The sequence below is a fragment of the Lissotriton helveticus genome, chromosome 1_1 (assembly GCF_964261635.1).
Source record: "Lissotriton helveticus chromosome 1_1, aLisHel1.1, whole genome shotgun sequence".
In the NCBI taxonomy this organism is placed as follows: Eukaryota; Metazoa; Chordata; class Amphibia; order Caudata; family Salamandridae; genus Lissotriton; species Lissotriton helveticus.
Genome location: NC_136057.1, coordinates 1,675,832,404 through 1,675,854,269, shown reverse-complemented (window position 1 = coordinate 1,675,854,269; position 21,866 = coordinate 1,675,832,404).

Genomic DNA, 21,866 nt, shown 5'->3' with positions numbered 1-21,866 from the left:
GTTTGCTCTACTTCGCACTACGCGAATTGCACGTGGCACAGTGCAAATACACGTAGCGTAGTGCAGCGGTCATTTTTTGCTTGCTCACGGCCCTCAACGTCAAGTTGGCAACCGCGAGCAATCAAAATGACATCCCGACGGACTTTTTCCTCATTGGCGATCAGCAACATCAAGTTGCTGATCGCGAGCGTGGAAAATAAACCTCCCGGCGAGCTTCTCAACGTGGGGAGGTCAGGTTTCTCATTGCGAGTGGTCGCGTATGCGCGCAACCGCTCGCGAAGAGAAACTACCAGTCCGCGTTGAGAAAGCTGCCGCTCGAGTAGAAATCTACTAGAGCGGCAGAAAACGATCGCTTGCACTGTGCAAGATGGAATTTGCACTGAGTGCACAGTGCGGACAAGCATCCGGCACTTTGCAATCAGTGCGAACAGCATTTTGCTCAGTGCACTACGCAGTTCACGTAGCTCGCGTAGTGCAAAGTGCACTTCGCGTAGCTAGGAGTAGCGCTACTTCGCAAACTACGCCCAGGGTTAGAAAACAGGATGTCTTTCAAAAAAAGAAATGAAAAGTTTTCTTTTAATTTTTTTAGAGTGGACAGTGGTCCGTAGGACCAATGCCTGCTCTGAATAAATGTTAGCCCTCCATTCACAAAGGGGAAAGGGTCCTTTGGGGACCCCTTCCCATTTGCGAATGGCAGACCACCATTTTTAAATTGGTGGTAAACTGCAAATGTTTTTCGACCGTATTCATGGTCGCAAAACATTCCTATATACCAGTGCGACTCGCTATGAGGAAGGGATGCCCTTAATTTGGGAAGTCAGCAATGATGTCATCAGGGATGTGACTGGCCATGTCATAAGTGAAGTAATATGGGAGGCCATAAGCAGTGCATTGCGGGGGGAGTAAGTTATAGTTTAGTTTAGTAATAGATTTGTATTGCGCGCAAATACCCTAAGGTGTCCCTGTAATCTTTGGTTTGTTCAGTGAATATGTATATAAAACAGATTTATCACCTTTCTCCTAAAAGCCAATATTTTTAATCAAATGCATATTTCAGTAATTCACACAATGCAGTGTTTAATAATAGTGATTATTATAGAAATGTTTTAAAAAGTTTTAAATAAAAAAGTCTGTGAGTATTTCTTTTAACATTGTTTTTATGATTGGTATGTTGTGGGTTAAAAAATGTTAAAAGAAAGACTAAGAGACATGCGGTTTGGTTTTTAAAGAAAACGAACATGTCTCTGAGTCTTTTTTTTAAACATTTTTTAGCCCACAACTAGCAAACATAAAAACAACTACAAGACGGGCTTGCACTCCAGCTGAAGAACATAGAGCTTTATGGGAAGTTCTCCTCTGGTCATGTATTTAATGATCCAGGAGACTTACTATTATTTTTAATGTTGCAGGTGGGCTGCTTCACTCCCTGCAGTCCCCACAACATTGGTGGTGTCCCAACCCCTTCACCAGACTTATCAGAAAAAGTTTAAATAACCCTTGCAGGGCATTATGGAGCACTCCTTTCAGGAGCAGTGATTAATAATTGAGTGTCTCCTGCTGCTCTTTTATTATTATTAAAAAAAATTGGGTGTCCCAATGCCCACCCGGAACACCTTTTAAAAAATATATATATATTGAGGAACGGGCGTGCAGCCCCCTGGCCCAGCCTTTACTGGCACTGGGCCCCCCATCCTTGGGCTGTAGTCATTTACTATGGGGAAGGGGGTACGTGCCAGGCTTCAACGTGCTCTGGGGACTCCTACCCATGGTGCAATTTTTTTTATTTTGGGGATGGGGGCACTTGGTCCCCCTCCCTGAGCCACTATAAACCCTGAGGACCACATCCCCCAGAGCCTTTTTTTATTAAGCAGAGGGGGACACGCAGCGCCCTGCCCCAAACTTTACAGCCCATGGGACGCCCATGCCCAGGGGTCTTAGGTGGGTACCCCGGTCCCTACCCTGGGCCCTCATATAACAATATATTAGGAGTGCTCCCAGGCCCCCAACGGCTCCCCCCATGCACCCATCCTCGGTGCAGTGGGAGCCGGCATTGCTCTTTCCTTGCAGGAGCAGGTATTTTTCACTGCTCCCACTGAGTGAGAGCAATCTGAGTTTCACAGCCTGTAGGAGCTGGGTCAGGTAACAAATGTCTGCTCCCACCTGCTGGAGCATTTTTGTAGTTCCTGCCAAGGTGGGAGTAGACAAGTGTTCCCTGCTTGTGCTTTTGCAGGCAGGGAAAGAGTTTCCTGCGAGTTAGCTCCCGGGGACACCACAGAGGAACTGGGCCCAGAGGATGGGGTCAACAGGGTCTTAAGAGCCTCAGGAAGGAGGGCTGTGCACCCACTCCCATTTAATTTTAATGCCAGATCCCGGGGAGGAGGTGCCCAGGTTGGTGATCAGCTCAGGGAGGTGGGGCCTCACGCCCCTCCCCTTTACTATTTATGCAAAGCCCTTGGGGATGGGGTCCCTGGGCCGTGATTGTCACAAAGTAGGGGCCACGCTCCCCCTTCCTCTTTGATTATTATACTGGGGGTTGGGGTCTCCAGGGTCGAGAGAAGCTGTAATACTGTGCCTGGAGTGGTGAAAGGCTTTTGTCATTTTTCAGCTTGGCATGGATGGCACCTCCTAATCCTATGCTTACTGACTTTGCTGTAAAAATGGTAAAGGGCTCTGTCACTCTGTAGCTCAGCGTGGATGGTACTGTGCTAATCCTATGCTTAAAAACTCTGTTAGAGAAACAGACAGTTGAGGTGAGCTGTTTCAGAGTATAAATGGCGTTGAAGGGTGCTCCATATAAAAGAGCTGCTCTCCACCTAAACCTGGGATCTACCCAGAGTGCCCTGCTTCCTTTTTTGCTTTATTTATACGTGTGTGTGAGTTTCCTTTTTTGAATTATTTATGTGTGTGTATGTATAGTATTAGTTAGGATCCAGTTATATATGAAATGGCTGGCATGGTTTGCTAATAACTTTGGCACTGTTTGACGAATCATCACAAAGCCTTCCATAAAAAAACGTCATCTACCTCAGCTCTTTCTTCAAAGGTTTTCGGGTGATCCGTCAAGAGGTGGCCAAGACAAGGTAGGATCCAAAAACAATTCTACATGCATTTTCCATTGGGGATTTTAGACACCACTACAGCCAAAACAGCTGAATGGAATTACAGCTGAATGGATTCGGCAGAAAGCTAGATCTTTAGTCAGAAAGGTGTTTATTGGCATTTAGTTAGACTATTTCTGCTCCATGGCCTGCTGGCAGTATGTTTTCTATAATAGAAAGTGTGAAGTTCTTAAACGACACACACAAAATGCTGAATGCCACGTGGCAGCTCACTGTCTAACCTGACATGCTTTGTCGCAATTGTTATCAACAATATGGCATCTTACTTGAACGTAAACATGAGGATAAATCTGAAATAGTTTCACCACGTTATTTTAGTCTGAGCTCTATTTGATTTTGAAAACATGAGATAGAATCAGTAATCAAATGCTACTATACCCAGGATTTTACTATTCGATTAGACAAGTACAGAACAAGCACGGAGCTAGCTGCATCACCTCTGAATATATGGATGAAATTAATGTGGAGTTTTGAAACAGCCTCATCAATCATTCTGGGCAATATGCAAAGAGAAGCTGCAGTTTTGGACATTCACCAGAGTTTCGGAGCAGTTCCTGCTCAGGACTGTGAACGGGAACTACCGAAAATAATTTCTGAAACATATACACCTGAGGGCCATGACACCCTGAGATCACAAACCATCAAACCCCACCAAAAAATAAAAGACGAAGTTAGGAGTTCAGGTAAAGAAAAAACAACACCTGCAACTAAAAAGAAAGAACACCATAGGGTGAAACTGAAAAAACAGACTGGATCTCCTTCCGTTCAGGACTCCAGCAGGGTACAATTTGAGGCGCTTTGATAAAAGGAAAACGCCGGATCATTATCAGTATGCTAATAGCCATTCTTCCCGTTCTTTTCAGGATTTAGGCATAAATGGACAGACCGAGTTCCACAGAAAAAAGGACTATAGCAATCAGAAAGGTGATTCATGAAGTGGATTAAATAAGCATGAGAGGGACCCTGAGAAAGACCTATTCGTAAGGAACACCCCACCAGGGGAAAAATAAAATGTACTATATGACATGAAAGGCTTGAATCCACACATCCACACATCCAAGAATTCTATTCTAGATGAGCTAGTGTTGATACTGAATTTGAGGTGTGGGTCACAGAGATTGATCCAAAGACTAAATTCATGGAGTTGTTCCTCAGGGCCCTTCCAAATAAAGAAAATATCGTCGATATAACAATTGTAGTTAGTAACATTTTCAAAAAATGGGGCCATCTCATTTTAAATACATCTTTCCTCAAACACACCCATATAGGCATTCGCCACATTAGGGGCACAAGCTGCGTCCATGCTGATGCTATGGACTTGTTGATAAATGGTTTTGTCAAACTGGAAAAAAATTCTCTTTCAGGACAACGGCCAGGCACTCAAGGATGAACAGTTTCTCAGTTTGACAATCTGATCTATCTAACATCTTCGTCACTGCCTGTAATGCTCCATCCTGCGGGATATTAGTATAAAGGGCCTCAATGTCCATTGAGACCAAAATATCCGTGTTGGCATTAAAACTAAGTCCCTCAATTTTAGTAATGAGATGCCCAGTATCTCAGACATAGGCAGGGAGACAACAGACCACAGGGGAGAGACAAGCATCCACAAACTTTGAAAGTGGTTCTGTTAGTGAACCAATTGTAGCGACAGCGGGTCTATATGGAGGAGTCCGAGTGTTTTTGTGCATCTTCGGCACACCATACATAACTGGAATTTTGAAAAAGGTTTTGTTAAAAAAGTCAAACTCCTGGTTGCAGATGGACCCTCGTTCGAGGGCTGTCTGAGTGACCTCCAAAATCTCAGTTTGTATTCTCTTCGAGGGATATAACCCCCCTGTCGATAGTGTTCAGGATGGTTGAGCATATCTAATATTTGTTCCTTGTAGTCCTGACTATCTAAGAACGCAATGCCACCACCCTTATCGCTGGGTTTGATAGTAAGGTTGTGATCAAAAGAAAGTCTTTTTAGGGCCTGATACTCATCATAGTTGAGATTGTAAGCCGGCTTAGGGACAAACTTAGTCATACTTTGAATTTTAGCATACACACTCTTTTCAAAGATACCGACTTCCGGGCCTACTTGTTCCAGCATGGGAGTGAACACTGAGGTAGGTCGAAAACCTGACACATTGTCATTAGGAAGATAGTCTTGTCCTGAAAAGAACTTTTTCAATCTAATTTTACGGAAAAAGGCCTGAATGTCTTTATTAAACTCAAGGCATTGAAAGGTGTGCTAGGTACAAACGATAAACCACGTGATAGAAGATTAATAGTAGGTTCATCCAGAGGTTTCTTAGACAGGCTGAAAATGGGAAGAAGGTTAGAATCATTAGATGGCTTTATTCCCTCCAGTGCTGGTTCCTTCTCATTTCCAGGAACCGAGGGTGGTTCTCTGACTGTTGATACCGACCCCTCTCCTGAGGTCTGAATCTGGCCCGTGAGGAACCCCGGCGGTTCCCTAAAAAACGATTATAATGTTGGGGGCCATCAAATTGAGTGCGTCTATTGGAGTAGTTATCTGAGGAACTTGATACACCTTCATTATCTGACTCAGAGGTATCTGAAAAGGTAAGAATTTTCTTATTGGACCAATTTTGTTGGTCCCCTTGTTGGTTCATATCTCTAGAAGAGTAGTACTGAACATTGAGATATGGATAGACTTTCTCTTCTGAGAAATAGCGGTTGTCTTCTCTTAATTTGTCAGTTTTCCTCTTGATGAGATAGTCATTGAAGGAGTCGAGTTCAGAGTTAACCTCCTCTAACTTATGTTTGGCATCCTCCACAGCGTTGTTTTTAAGAAGAGATTCCTCAATTTCTGAGATTTCTTTAAGAAGACCCAGGACAACCTCTCTGGCTGTTTCAATGATAAGCATCATAAGGTCCCTTGAACATCTGTTAGCAATGTGGGACAATCTCTCCAGAAATAACAGAATCTCCACAAACAAGTCTGGAATGTTTCTAATACGAAGGCCATTGGGTATAACCCCTGCCTTAAGATATTGAATCATGAATTCAGCATGTGATTCTGTTCTTCTGGCTTTCTTTTTAAGATTTAAAAGTTTAAGGCATTCATTATTAGAACCCTTATTCAATGAAAAGGGAGGTTCACAGACCAATGGGTTTGCCCCAGAAGTCGGGTAAAATCCTCATCGGAGAAACCAAAGGTTTTTTTTTTTGCATCCATACCACTCTCCAAAAAGAAAAAAGAAAAACAAGATAGGAAAAATAAATAAAAAGTCAGTGCAGGGGGCGTGGCTTGGCGCGCGGCAATGGCGGTCGCAGCTTTCTAGAGCTCCCGCTTGCCCGCTAATTATCCGATAGTTTATCCTGACCCCCGGACCTCTTACTCTCACCCAAAGTGAGGCGATTGCCGCTGCAAGTGCCTCGTTTCTTCCGGCGGGGTCGGCGGAGCCCAGGGGTGCCGGATCGCGGCAGAGAGACGGCGAGGAGTGTGCGGCCCGGCGCTCCGCTGGGAACCGGGAGACTCCATTTTGGCGCACCCGAGGCCGGTGCTGCCGGTGTGGCGTGGCCGCCCAGCCGCTTGCCGGGTGCTGACTTGACCCGGCGGGATACCACTCATCCAGCGCTACCCCCCTGAGAGCCCGGCGGGGCACCTGGGGATCCAGAGGGGCGTGGCCTCGCCCTGCAGTGTGCTGGGGCCTTGTGGAGCCGGCCGGACCGGGGCCTCGGATTTCGTGACTCCCGCCCGGGGCTCGCTGTGGGCTGCTGCGGCCTCCGGGGTCGGACGGGGCCTCGTCGCTAAACCTGGCGGAGATCCTTCCTGCTGCCCCCTACACGGCGGACGGCCTGGAGCGCCGTGGGTCGACGGCCTGGGGACCCTGTGGCGATCTGTGATTACCTGCACCTGTGCATAGCGAGGTGAGGCCTGGCATTCCGGGGAGGCGCCGGGACCTCGATTTTGGCGGTCATCGGCTGGGAGGCCTGTGGGTGGGTCGGCTGGCCCGCCGCCCGCCTTTGGACTTTGGCAGTGAGACAGGCGATTCTCTCCTCCTGGGACCCTGCGAGAAGGGTGTGTGTCCTGGCGCCGCTGCACTGCCTGCTCCGCTGGGGAGCCGAGTGATCGGGCTGCGGCCGAGGCTTGGAGGGCTGCGCTCCCCCATCGATTGGACCTGCGCCTTCACTACTTGGGGCCTGGTGGTACTTGGAGCTCCCCTGCCCTGGGGCTCTGGCGGTGGCTGGACGGCGGCGAGCGGATCGAGACGTCCTGGCTTGCCGGGTGCCCAGAGTTGATCCGTGAGTACCCCCCCCCCCCCTTCCCCCTGGGTCCCCGGGCCCTGCCGGAGTTTGGGCGGACGCTGTAGGGGCCCGGGGGCAGTTTGGAGAGGCCGCCTGGCGGCCCCCTTCCCCCTGGGTCCCCGGGCCCTGCCGGAGTTTGGGCGGACGCTGTAGGGGCCCGGGGGCAGTTTGGAGAGGCCGCCTGGCGGCCGGGGGGGATTGGAGGTCTCTGATTGTCGGCGGGTGGAGTGCTGGCCTCGGGGCCTGTCAGGACTTTGCTTGGCCAAGGGGCTTCGCCACAGAGACAACTCACTGGGCCCCGCTGAGTGACCAACTGCCGTCGTGCGGCCTCATTCCCCTGCTATCCTTGGTGAGGGGGCTGGGAGTCCCTGACGGCTATTCCCACATACGTGGTGTATACTACACGAGAGACTTGCAGCCATGACCAGAGGGGGTGGCGGTCCTGCCAAGCAGGTGACAATCGACAAGTTCACAGGGCCAAGTGGGGGCCCTGGTCCATCGGGAGGTGGACAGCAGCAGGGAGGTGGACCCGACAATGCGGCACTAATGGCGGCCATTACCCAATCAAGAGATGCGCTCGATGCCAAGATCGGAGCGGTGGGCGCAGATGTCACCCTCTTGCGACAGGACTTGCGGAATGCTGTAGCGAGGATCACTGAAACTGAATCCAGGGTGTCGGTTGTGGAGGACGATGTCGACACGCTTAAGAAGAAAATGGCGGCGATGGAGGCGACGCAGCGGGGCCTGGCGCTTCGGGTGGAGGACGCTGAAGGGCGCGCGCGCCGCAATAACCTTCGCTTCATTGGCTTTCCAGAGCGATGTGAGAAGGGCAACATGGAACAATTTCTCAAGCAGTGGCTGGAGTCCTGGCTGCCCCCAGAAGCGTTATCTAACTGCTTTGTTATTGAACGCGCGCACCGCGCCCTATCGCAGATGCCGCCGGAGGGTGAACGTCCTAGGGCAGTGATTGCTAGGCTTCTGAACTACCATGATCGAGACGTCATTCTACGGGAAGCGAGATCCAGAGACTCTCTGCTATATGAGAATCGTAAAATAATGATCTTCCCTGATTACACGAAACTGGTACAGCAGCAGCGCCAGTCCTTCACGAATGCCAAGACGAAATTGCGCGGCCTTAAACTTCAGTACTCTCTGTTGTACCCAGCGCGCCTGAAGGTGATTTTTCAATCTCGTACTCTGTTCTTCGATACTCCTGAGGACCTCTTCAAGTGGACCGACGAGACGGTTAGGGTCCGGCCGAACCCCCAGCCGGGGCTGAATCCGGGGCCCTCGAGGGAGGTCTCACAGGAGAGGACCAAACCCAAGAGACATCGACGATCCAGGTCACGTAAGCGCTCGGCCTCCCTCAGCAGTGTCCGGGCCGGTGGTGGGACGGCAGATTCCGACCAATCTGAGGTGGATCATGGCACGGCCTGATGGTGTTGAGCTCATCTGAACAGTGGTGACTGCAGGTTTTGGCCACAGGAGTGCGAGAACTCGAGGCTCAATGGACTAGTGGCGTCAGTGCTGCCTTGAGATGGCTTTGCGGCTGTTTACTGAACGTGAAAGGGGTTGTGGGGGGGGTTCGGGGGTTACATATGAGGGGCTACTGTTCTCCTGCGAATGTGGGAGCTTGAGGGGGGGGAGGGTTGTGACTAATAGTTCTGGGGGAGTTGGGATCCATTGGCATGGCCGGCTCGGGGCTCCCTGTTCTGGACCATGCCGCGACAGGTACTTCATGGTTTTTTGAGGTATAGGGTGGGGGGTGGAAGGGTGTGGGTGGCTGGAGGCGAGGCCACTGTGTTGGGACTGTACTTTGATGGTGACTATGATCACATTCATTTGATGGTTAATTCTGGGGTTCTGGGTGGGACGGGAGTAGCTCGTCGTGTTTTGGGGATGTTTGGGGGCAGGGGGGTGGGTCTGCACGTGTGTTTTGCTGTGGTGTTTTTCACTGTACATGATGAGTGGCAATGGCAAGGACACTCTATTGGATGGGTCCCCCTGGACTATGGCTGAAGAGACACGTGGCCTTCCTGGGGCAGCTCTGCGGGTGATCACGTGGAATGTCAGGGGGATGCTTGACAAGATTAAGCGAGGGGCAGTGTTGCGATGGGGAAAAAATGAGAGTGCTGACGTCTTCTTGCTCCAAGAGACCCACATGATGGGCTCCAAAGTGCTGGGCCTGCAGAGGTTTGGCTACCACCAGGTGTTCCATGCTGGTTTTTCCCGGGGATCCAGGGGTGTGGCCATTCTGATTCATCGCCGGGTGGCATACGTCCATGAGAAACAGTGGGTTGACCCGCAGGGTCGATTTATTTTTGTCAAGGGCATGGTGGGTACTGAATCTGTGGTTTTTGGGAGTGTCTATGCCCCCCCTCCCCTGCAATGGGCCCTGGCTGAGAAACTTTTCACGGTATGGGAGGACATTCCTGATTCCTTGGCGATGATTGGTGGTGATTGGAACGACGTACTGAATGCGAGTATGGATCGCCAGCGGCGCCGGGATGTGAATGTTGCTGCCCCCCCCCCTGTCCGCACCAGACTGCATGCTTTGACTGAGGGACTGGGTTGGTCGGATGCCTGGAGGCACATGCATCCTACCGCGCGTGAGTATACGTATGTCTCCGCTGTGCATGGCTCCTACTCCAGACTGGACTGTATGTTTGTGCCTGGTGGCTGGCTGTCTGTGCAGAGTGAAGAGTGCTGATATCTTGCCTAGGGGTCTGTCCGATCACTCCCCGGTGTCGGTTAGGGTGGAACTCCGCCGTCAGCGCCAACCGTTTCGGTGGAGGATGTCCTCGTGGCATCTACAGCAGCCGGCCTACGTGACACACCTACGGGAAGTGCTGGATCTCTATTGGCGAGAGAATCTTGTAGGGGACGTGGATGCCGGGGTGGTGTGGGAAGCCATGAAGCCCACTATCCGTGGAGTAGACATTGCGTGGTGTGCCGCAGCGCGTCGGAAGCGGAGGGAACTGGTTACGGCCGCGGCCGCGCGGGTGGCAACTTTGGAAGAGCAGAACCGCGTGGGTGGAGGTGAAGCCGGGTTGCGACTCCTTCTTCAGGCTCAACAGGCCTATGCATCCGTCCTACTGGATGAGGCTAGACAGGCGTGGCTGGCCACACGTAGTAGAATATACCAGTGGGGGGACAAATCATGTACGATGCTTCATAGACTCTGCCAACGCCATCTCCAGCCGCTTACGCTGCCGGGACTCACATCTACCGACGGTGGGGTCATTACTGACCCACTAAAACTGGCGGCGAGTTTTGCTGCTTACTTTGCTACCCAATACGCCCCTTGCGACCGCCTGTCCGCTGACGAGGTGATTAAATTTATTGAGGACCTGCCCCCCAAGGCAGTGTCTGAGGAAACTAGGCTGGCATTGGATACACCCCTTACGGCTGAGGAACTAGGGGATGCCCTGGGACAGCTAAATACTGGAAAGGCCCCTGGTCCGAGTGGCTACCCGAGTGAGTTTTTTAAAAAGTTTCATGTACAGCTGGGGCCCCATTATCACCGCGCGCTTGAGGCTGCGCGTGAACGGGGCTCACTGCCCCAGGACTGGAGGCACGCAGAAATTGTGGTCTTCCAGAAGCCGGGTCGACCCCCGGAGAGGCATGACTCGTATCGTCCCATTTCCTTACTCAATCTTGAGGCTAAAGTTCTGGCCAAGGCTCTGGCGAATCGCTTGTCCCTACATATCACAGATCTTGTACATCCGGATCAGGCCGGGTTTATGCCCCATAGAGCGACGCGACATAACATCAGACGCGCACAGGCAGCGATTGACGCAGTGGGAACCACGGGAGAGCGAGCGGCTTTGTTGCTTGCGGATATTAATAAGGCCTTTGACTCTGTCAGCTGGACCTACCTCTTTGCGCTATTGCCCCGACTCAATCTAGGCCCGGTTTTCCTGTCCTATATCAGGCTGCTATACACTGATATTACGGCCTCGGTGCGGGTTGCGGGGGCAGTGTCGGAGACTTTTCCGATTGGTCGAGGGACTCGGCAGGGGTGCCCACTCTCCCCCCTATCTCTTTGCTTTACTCATGGAGCCACTGGCTGCCTGGGTGCGCATAGATGCGCAAATGCGGGGGTTTGTATGGAATGACAGCTTAACGGATAGAATTGCGCTGTACGCGGACGATGTCCTTTTCTTTCTTACTGATCTGCAGCGCTCGGGACCGCGTGTACTGGAAATTATGCAAATATTTGGGGAAGTCTCAGGTCTCTTTCTGAATCTGCGTAAGTCTATCCTCTGGGTGCTGGATGGAAGCGATGTGGTGGATCCTTGGACGCTGGAACTACAAGTGGTTACACACGGCCTGAAATATTTGGGGGTGTTCCTGTCGACATCGGCAGACGTTGCTTGGGAACGCAATGTCGTCCCAGTTTGGGATCGAGTACAGTCGGATGTCAAAACTTGGTCTCGGATGCCCCTCTCGATGTTTGGCAGGTCCGCCATTTTTAAGATGGTGGCGCTTCCACGTCTCCTTTACCAGTTGCAGAACCATCCGTATCCGATTGCACCCCAGTGGTTCCGGCAGGTTAATTCGATCTTAGGCCGTTTTCTATGGGCTGGGGGGACGGCCAGAGTGGCACTTCGTACGTGCTTCTTGTCCACCTATTGTGGTGGCCTGGCCACCTCGGACCTGTTGTCCTATTACCAAGCCGCACATTTGCTTATCCTGAACGACTGGTGGTATAGCGACAGGGGGGATCCGGCGTATGCCCTGGAACGCTCCTTGATGGGCGACAACCCACTCCACACGATACTTTACTCGGCCCGCCTACGGCGGGATCTGCCGAGAGTAACAAGCCTTGTTTTTGCCATATGGAGACAGGCCTTGCGCCGCATGGGCTGGTGGGGTCGCCTGACCGCGGAAACGCCGCTGTGGCGAAACGGCCTATTACCTGAGTTGTCGACGTTGACGGGATTCGATGGCTGGGATGCGATAGGGATTTCGCGACTGGGAAATGTGATGTCCGGTACGACGCTCAAGTCCTTTCAGGCACTTAGGGCTGAGTTCGATATGCCCCAATCCCAATTTTTTCGGTATCTACAACTGCGCCACGCATTGTGGCCCAGCATCGCCAACTTGGATTCCCTCCCCGATTTTAGTCCCATCGAGGCGAAAGTCTTTATGGGGGATCTGGGAGAGAAAAAGGTCTCTCGCATCTATCAGACTTTGGTCACTCATTGCTCCTCCACCCTTCTTCCGTTAAAGGCGACTTGGGAAGCTGATGTTGGCCCCCTCGATGACGATGACTGGAGGGAGGCTCTGGAGTCCCCTAGGGGAGCAGCCATTGCTATGCGGCTTAGGCTCATTCAGTTCAAAATTCTCCATAGGGCCTACTTCACCCGTGAACGATTGTGGAAGGCTGGCCTGATTGAGTCCCCGGAATGTTTGCGCTGTGGAAATGCAGTGGGCAGTTTGCTTCATACATTATGGTCATGCCCGAGGCTGGTGGGCTTCTGGAGCGGTGTGTGGGGCTGCCTGTCGGAGGTATTGGGTTGGACTCTTCCTCGCACCCATCGCCTAGGCCTGCTTCACGTTTTAGAGGGAGTTGGTGGAAATGTATATAAACGGCACTTGCTGCTTCTGGGTCTGGTGGTGGCCAAAAGGGACTTGGCCCGAGCCTGGAAAGATGTGAGGGCCCCTCCCCTGGGTGCTTGGAGGGCCGAACTAGACTTTTGCATGGGTCTGGAACGGCCGATCTTTGAAGCACGCGGTTGCCCCCGTAAACATTTCAAGATATGGAAGAGGTGGGCCGAGTATAGGGGGTTGACTCTTGACCCTCCAGAGGCACTGGAGGAAGACCTCTAGACTTATGTTGTTGGCTAGTTCTTGCATTATGCTACAAATGTTATTTCATGATGTTACACAGCGGCGAACAATACACACGTGCTAAGGGGTGGGGAGGGACGTTGGGAGGGAGTTGGGAGGAATGGGTAGTTTGGGTTTTTAAAAGGTGGGGGAAGGCATAATAATGTTCCTATATATCTGTCATTTCTGGATTGCTTGGCTGAACACTTAGTTTTGTACTACAATGGAGAATTGATGCTTGGTGGTGATCTCCTGATTGTGGGGAGCCACGCATATTTCCTGCTTATTCCTACCAATAAAATTTGTTGTGAAAAAAAAAAAAAGTCAGTGCAGGAAAATACAAAATAAATTTAAATGTGACAACATAAATCTACAACATACCTTACATCCATGAATCTTGCTCAAAAGACCATAAAAAGCATAGCACAACCCTCACGGCAACGTGCCGGGAACAATTAAGTAAACATGAGAGGGACCCTGAGAAAGACCTATTCGTAAGGAACACCCCACCAGGGGAAAAAATATATATTATATGACATGAAAGGTGTGTCCCAAAATATGTAAAAATAGGACAAAAGTTCCAAAATGTATGAAAAGTAGAAAATACAAAATTACACCCACAGAACAACTCACTTTAGTTTCATATTTATTTTTCATTTCATTTTTTTTCATTATGATATTTTCTTTTTTATATATATGATATAAAAAGTAAGATGAAGAGAATATGAAGCAAATCACTTACAAGAGTACATTTAAATAAAGCATCACAGTGACCTACTAATCCTGAAAAAAATTATATTATTTTAAGACAATGACAAAAAGCAACCCATAAATAACAAAATACAAAAATATATGATTGAAAGTTCACACAATTACGGTTCAGTAAACAAGAAAAATTCACATAAAAAAGCGGACATAAGGTTCAAAATTACATTCAAGGACATAAGACAATATAAATAACACAGTAGACAATTTTAAACAAACACGGGGGAAAAGCGCCGACGCGCGTTTCGGAAAATGCCAAAGACAGCAATTTTATAAAAATTCCTTCATCAGGGCGCACATCTTATGTTTCTTAGACTATTAGTGACCCAGGATACAGTCATCTAAGTATAAAATTCTGAACCAATGAGAACATCAGGGTTGCCCGAGCATATCTGTGGGTGAGAAGAAAATACAATGTATTTCTGAGTACAAAAAGGAGGAATAAGGGTCTAACTTTGAGCAAGACTATCAGCAAAGAAAGTCGTACCACATTCATACAAAAGGTGAAGTGAAAATGAAAAAGAACCACTCAAACATTATTCACCAAATTGTTACACCTTATACCCCGTGGGAAAAACGAATGCAATGTGTAGAGACATGGGTGTATGTACTTTTGGACTAATGACCAAAAAAGCTAACCTCGGTGGTCTGTAGCCAAGAGTCAAGAATTGCCTTTAATCAATGTAATTCCAACAATGGATATCCATAGCGTGGCAGAAATCCTAAGTGGATAAAATAAAAGTTAAACCCTATAGTGCACTGGAGTCTAATTAATACACTGTGGTGCATAAGGGCGCAATGGGCTGGCTGCACAGTTGGGTGATGTATTAGAAGCATAAAGGGATATTCTCGACAAAAGGGTCTGGCTGTCTATTATTAATATAATCTCCCTGTAAATCATAAGTAGAAGGTAGAAAAAACAACGGGGATAATTCTAGCGCAATTAGCTGTCCAGGGCACTAAACAAAGAGAAGAGAGAGCGGAGGCTGCATCGCTCACCTATATCGGCCCAGGGTTGGAGACAATCAGGAAATCTCTTTCTCTACATAGTTATGGCTCAACGAGGCATGTGAGAAAATCCAGTTCTTTAAAAATCACGATGGTAGAGTCTACAGCTGTAGAAAAAGGAGATACGGTACATTTGCTAAGGAAGTGCCAGTTTTGAATCAAAGGTTAAGAGGATCGAAAAAAGTTCACATGACTAGCTAAACAGTCCATAAAAGTCCCTCGCGATGTCGGCTTACCCAGTAGTGAATTCCGGTAAGATGTATCCTTGTAGTTAAAATTGAAGTGAATGGGAAAAGCAATGGGGTCGGGATACTTGTAATTCCTACAAAGGCATGAAGAAACAACCAGAGAAAGAATCAGGTCAAGACCTTTGAAACAAAAAGAAATACAAAACCTTGACTAGTGACTTGGTGACTTGGTGACTTGTATAGCGCACGGCTGCCTCAGCAAAGGGGCGTCCCGGCGCTGCGGAAGGACAGTGTACAGTGAGGTGGAGACGCTAAGGACGAAACTATTGTTGGAAGAGGTGTGTTTTGATAGCCTTTCTGAAGACTAGTAAAGTACCAATTAACATAAAATGGAAAGTTATATAGTCAGAAATACTGCCATTAAATCGCTTAGCAGCCCAAGGTGTTCCTCACGATGTGGGCTTACCCAAAGGAGAATTCCAATGAGGTGAATCCTCATAAGTAGAACTGGAGGGAATAGAGAAGGCTTACTAGTCGGTGTGGTTGAAAGTCCTATGTGAGCGGAAAGAAAACATATCAAGCATTGGAAATGCAATAGGTCTCGCATTAGAAAAGTTGGAGCTATTGGTCTTGTAAATCTAAGTTCAAGAGAATCGTGCATGGGAAGCCCGATGCCACTATTCGAGTTGACAAAGCATATATGTTGGTTCCCAAACTGTATGCTTGTTGCGTGGCGCCCCAAGTTACTTTTCACGGAGCACTGTAGTGCTGTGACACACACATTGTGAATCACTGTAGCGTTAATTTTCATTGACAAAAAATCAGCCAGCTCGAAGGGGTGATGGGGTCAGGCAAGCAGTGTTATGGGAGGGGTGAAGGGGTCAGCACGCTTAAAGCAAAAGTGAATAATAAAAAACGAAGTCTGATGTTGCATGAAGCGAGGGTCAGCTGGGGAGGGGGGAGGGGAGCGCTGGGGAAGCAACAGATGCATGTATTCATGTAGAGTGTTAGAAAGAAAGAGACAGAGGAAGACAGAACCGTTTTAAAACTTAAAGGGACGGACAGAAGCGATGGAGTGCGGGGCATGCAAGGGGGTGTGACACGAGGATGAGAAAACAGTAGAGACGCGAACGAGAAGTGAAAGCAACAAAATGTATGCTTGTTGCGCGGCGCCCCAAGTTACTTTTCACGGAGCACTGTAGTGCTGTGACACACACATTGGGAATCTGTGGAGTGGGGAGTGTGGAGTGGGGAGGGGAGCCACCTTTGGTCACGCATTTGCCTGTATGGCTTTTACTGCAGGCCATTAGGCAATGTGTGTGAATTATTTTCGAGCATGCACTGCCCTGCAGGAGGTGTGACTGGGCAGGACAGCCTGTTTCTGAAGTACCCAGACATCAAGGCGACAAGCGCCGCTCAAAGGAGAATGAGTGATTCATTCAGACGCTCTTCTGCAGTGATAAATATCCTGATCAGAGGCAAAGTTGATAAAAAAATCACTGTAGTGCTGTGACACTACAGTGAATCACTGTAGCGTTAATTTTAATTGACAAAAAAACAGCCAGCTCGAAGGGGTGATGGGGTCAGGCAAGCAGTGTTATGGGAGGGGTGAGGGGGTCAGCACGCTTAAAGCAAAAGTGAATAATAAACAAGAAAGTGGAAACGAACAAGTTAAAAGAAACGGGTGAAAAGGAAAGCAAAACAAGTTTAAAAAACAAGTTAAAACGAGACACAGCCTGGCGGCCGTGAAAGTGAAATTACAGCCGGCCGGCCGTGAATAATTAGGGGAGGAGATATGCCTGAGGCAGAGCGCACGCTGGGGGAAGCTTGTGGGAGGGAGGCTGGTGGCTTTGATGCGTGCACGCGCTTTTCACGGGCACTGCATGAAATCGCCTGTTTGGTTAAGCTCTGGTTAAGCCCCTATATCTCTCGCCAGCAATGTGCAAGCGCATTAGCAGGCGAGACCTAAAAAAAGGATCGAGTCAAAGCCTCTGTATTTAAGCGAGAAGCTGAAAACCAAGTAAAACCCGAATACCTCGCCCCCACTGACCTGATATGGGAATTCCTCCTCATGGTATCGGTATAACGGAGCTATTGTCACGAAACAAACAAGCCGAACGGCCTCCGAGAACCGAACCTCCTTAAATATTGCGGTAACCAGTCAGGTGCAGGTGGAAACGGCGCGGGTTAATGACGCAGTGTTGATTGTCAAAAAATAAGCTAGACTGCTAGCAAGAATACCGTGGCAAAAAAAGGGTCTTTATTCAAACAAGTTGGTTGAGGATGGAAATAAAGGGTGGTCTAAAGCTCCCAAAGAGTTTCGGCCATATTGGACAGTCGTTCATAAACAAGAACGAGATTCCTACTTCATAAAAGAGTGTTAAGGAATAAGTAACGATGCCCAGACCCACCATAATAAAGGAAAAGGAACTGTCACCGTTGGCACTCGGTAGAAAACCAACCTATTGAGGACAATGAAGCGGGAACAAATAAAAAAGGATGAAAATACAGAAAATGTTCTTGCATACCAAACAACCACCACAGAAAATGGTAGTAAAGAAGATAAAAAGAAAAAAAAATAACTGAGGGGCTAAAAACTGATGAACTGAAGGAGGCAGGGACCCAGCAAAAAGAAAAGATAATGATCTCCTCAAATTATAGCATTTGCCCACAGGAGGCATTCATTCAGACCTGTCACAGCTGTCTGAAGAGTAAAAATCCAGAATACCTCCCTTTTGCCCCTAAGGGCATCAGAGTTTCCATCTTTGGGGCAGTTGACATGTTCCAAAATTAGCCATTTAAGATCTTCAATGGTGTGTTTAAACTCCTTCCAGTGAGCTACAAGCAGGGCCCCAACGCGGTAATTGTGAATGGCTGACTTATGTTCGCAAAAACACGTCCGAAATTGTCTTCCTGTTTCACTAACGTAGCCCTTGTGGCAGGGACAGAACAAAAGGTAAATAACGTTGGTGGTGCGGCAGTTAGTCATTTCTTTGAATTGGAACTTTCGTTTGCCCCAAACAAGTTCAGGGGTGGTCATTACAAAATCGCATGCGTGGCAATTGCCACATTTGTGACTACCTTTGATGGGGTTAGGCCCTGAAATAGATCTTTGAATTAAACCTGGTTCAGCCGGTATGGACGCTTTGACTAGAGCGTTTCTCAAGTTTTTATTGCGCCTGAATGCGAAAATGGGTTTAGCTAATTTTTCCACTGCTGAATCAGTGTTCAGAATATGCCACTGAGAGTTGATGATATATCTCAATTTGTCATTAAAATTCGAATAGGTGGTCACTACTACCAGCTTAGGATCCTTATTTTCCTTGTTAGGATTCAAAAGGGCATCACAATCAAAATATTTGGCTCTTTTGTAAGAGTCCCTAACCAGTCTATGATGGTATCCCCTGTTCAGAAACTCCGTTTTAAGTTAGGAAGCATTTATCTCAAAATTACCAATATCTGTACAGTTGCGACGGAGTCTTAAAAACTGACTAAACGAAATACTGTTCTTCTGACTCCGGGGATGGTAACTGTCATATAAGAGAAGAGTGTTGCATTCCAAGGTTAGTGCAAGGTTAGTGCAAAAAAAGAAGAGAAAGGTCCTAACTCAAAGACACGTTTTAAAAAGAAGACAGCAGCCAGACTAGCTAAGAAACATGCTGTGCAATTACCTACGGATACTTCTGCGGAACAGGCGTTGGGAGACAGTGCTGCAAGACAATGCAGCAGAAATTATAATAGTGCAACAGACTGTCTAGAAATTTCTGGTGGGGAATCTGACTATCGAATATATTAGGCCGAGACCCCGATAGACATTTAAATACTCCAGATAGGGTTTATAATGCAAAAATAATGATTTAGGGTGACATACTGGCCAAAAATAAAGCAGTATTCTAGATGCATTTATCTGATGCTTAGGACATCATCCTTGAAGGGGAGACAGGCCTCCAGTCTTTATTAGTTATACACCTCGAGGTGAGGAGATTATATAAATTGCATTTTCCTCCTTCGTACCTGAAGATGTCAGGGAAATATATGCACATGAGTGGGCTTTGATATAAGCTCCACCCAAACTAAGTGGGATTGGTTAAAACTCTATCCCACATGTCATTCCTTTAAGGACTGCGCCTCAAATACAGGCTCAATATCCTCTAAAGCAAAGTGCACCATAAAAAGCTATTTCCGATCAGCTACAATATCAGTGCATATTCTAGGTCAACAATAAATATGCATCTTTTTCCCTCTTGAAACCCAATGGATCCTATAGAATAGCCTTTGACTATAGAAATCTAAACTAACGTACACATAGGTATGCAGTTCAAAACTCCTCCAGCACAGGTCTCACGATAAAACAACCTTGCGGGAGCGTGCTTCAAGAGAGAGCCCAGTCCATATGGAACCATACCTTCTCGCTTCCCTAGGCTGTCCACTCCGGTATGAAGCAAAGATGCGATGCCTAGTAATACTCAAACAGATTAGGGCAGGCAAGCCCACCCCTATCTGCGGGAGCATAAGGATTTTGCTGGAGAATCGCGGTCTCTTTCCTTCCCATATGAACGCAACAAGTTCGCATTGGAGGCCCTGAATTTGATGTTCTGGGATGGGCATGGGCAGGGTCTGGAATAGGTAGAGTATCTTCGGGAGGATTGACATTTTGACTGTATTGAGGCGCCCCAGCCAAGAGAGCGGCAGAGACCTCCATGCCCTTAGGTCAGCTAAGATGGCAGATTTATATTCTTGCCAGTTAGCTTGGGACCAGGTGGCCAAATCAGGGGTCAGGTTAAGTCCCAGGCATCTAATAGAGCTGGTCGCCCATTGGTAAGGGACAAGAGCTTGCAGGGCCGCAATTTGGTCCGTCGAAATCGTGAGGTTGAGAGCCCATGATTTCGTATGATTGATTTTAAGCCCTGAAACTCGCTCATATGATTGGAGCAGGGTGTGCACCGCTGGCAGCAAGCAACGCGGATTGGACAATGTGAGAAGTAGGTCGTCCGCGAAGAGAGCAATCTTGTGGTTGATGCCCCCGAGGGTAAGACCATGAATGTCGGGTGGTTGGCGGATCATGATGGCAAGCGGCTCTACTACAAGGGCGAATAATAGAGGGGATAGGGGGCACTCCTGAGAATGGAGATGGGTTACGTGAGTTGGCCATTGACTCGTACCCTAGCAAGAGGTGAAAGGTACGGGGCCATGATGCGTGCTATCATCTGTGGGCCTAGCCCTATTTTCTGCATGACGGCTCGGCGAAACACCCAGGACACTTAACCAAACTCTTTCTCAGCCTCAAGTGAGAGTAGGCAGGAGGGTATCCTCCAATGGTGCGCTTTTCCAACCAGATGCGTGACTCAATGCACATTGTCTGCCCCTTGGCGGTGGTGAATAAAGCCCACCTGGTCTTGTTCAATGAGGCCGGGGAGATGTGTGCTGAGGCATTTAGTGAGTATTTTAGTATAGAGTTTAAGATCCGTATTTAGTAGGGCAGTGGGGCGGAAGGAGGAGTGTGGGGTCTTTCCCGTGCTTCGGAATTAGGGCAATTTCAGCCATAGCCATATCTGCGGAGGGCCCAATTGCGTCTGTAAAGGAGTTAAAAAGGCGTAGCATGTGTGATTGAAGTTGTGGCAAGAAGGCACGATAAAATGAGACTGGGAGTCCGTTTGGGCCTGGCGTTTTGCCAAGTGGGAGTTCCTTAAGGGTGTCGGTTAGCTCCTCAAGTGTGATAGGTTCTTCTAGTAGTTGGGAGTGGTATGTGCTAAGAGGGGGCCATTTGCAGACATCTAAGGTAGCTGATATTTGATCAGGATCAGGCGTGTCTCGCGTGTAAAGGGATGCATTGTAATTGTGAAATGCTTGAAGTTTAGCGGTTTCTGTAATTGCCCAAGACCCATCTCCTAACTTTAGTTTAGCAATGTGCACTTTAGCTGCCCTCATTTGCAGGTGGCACGCCAGGACGGTGCCCACTTTGTCCCCTCCGTCGTTTTAAGGCTGTGGCAATGCAAGAAGAGCATGTTCGGCCTTATTAGTTCTGTGCACCCGGAGCTGGCCCCTAAGTATAGCTAAACACCTCTTGTATATCGCTAAGGGACGCTCCTGGTCTAGTCTCAAGCGTCTTTTTTTCACGTGTGAGCTTGTCTTCGTACAAGCGGGCCTCCCGAGTCCGGGCAATAGCGATGGATGTGAGGGTTCCATGAATCGTAGCCTTGAACATGTCCCAAAGGACAGGAAGCTGCATTTTCCGGAAGATCGTTAGTCTCGGAATAGGACGAGATCACGGTCTGGAGTTCTGCCGTGTCTATGGGATCCCTAAGGATGTAGGCAGCCGCGGCGCGACAAGGGAGTTTGGTGGGGCAGCGAGGCGGTGCAAGGGAGGGGCAGGGTGGACAGTGATGAACAGCGGAATATGGACAATTGCAGGTAAGCAAACAATTTAATAAATAAAACGAATTTTGTAGCGCACCATGCATCGCAAAATGCGATGCAGCTCGCGCTATGAAATTCGTTTTATTTTTTAAACTGTCCACTGTCCACCTTGCCCCTCCCCCGCAACGCCTCCCTGCCCCGCTGAACTCCCTCCATGGTCCGCGGCTGGATGTAGGGGGGGAACCGCCATCTAGTAGTTTGCTTGGGGCAAGAGAAGCTTTCATGGATAAGAAGCTCAACATGTGCGTGGTCGGAGATCGAGCTATCGGACATA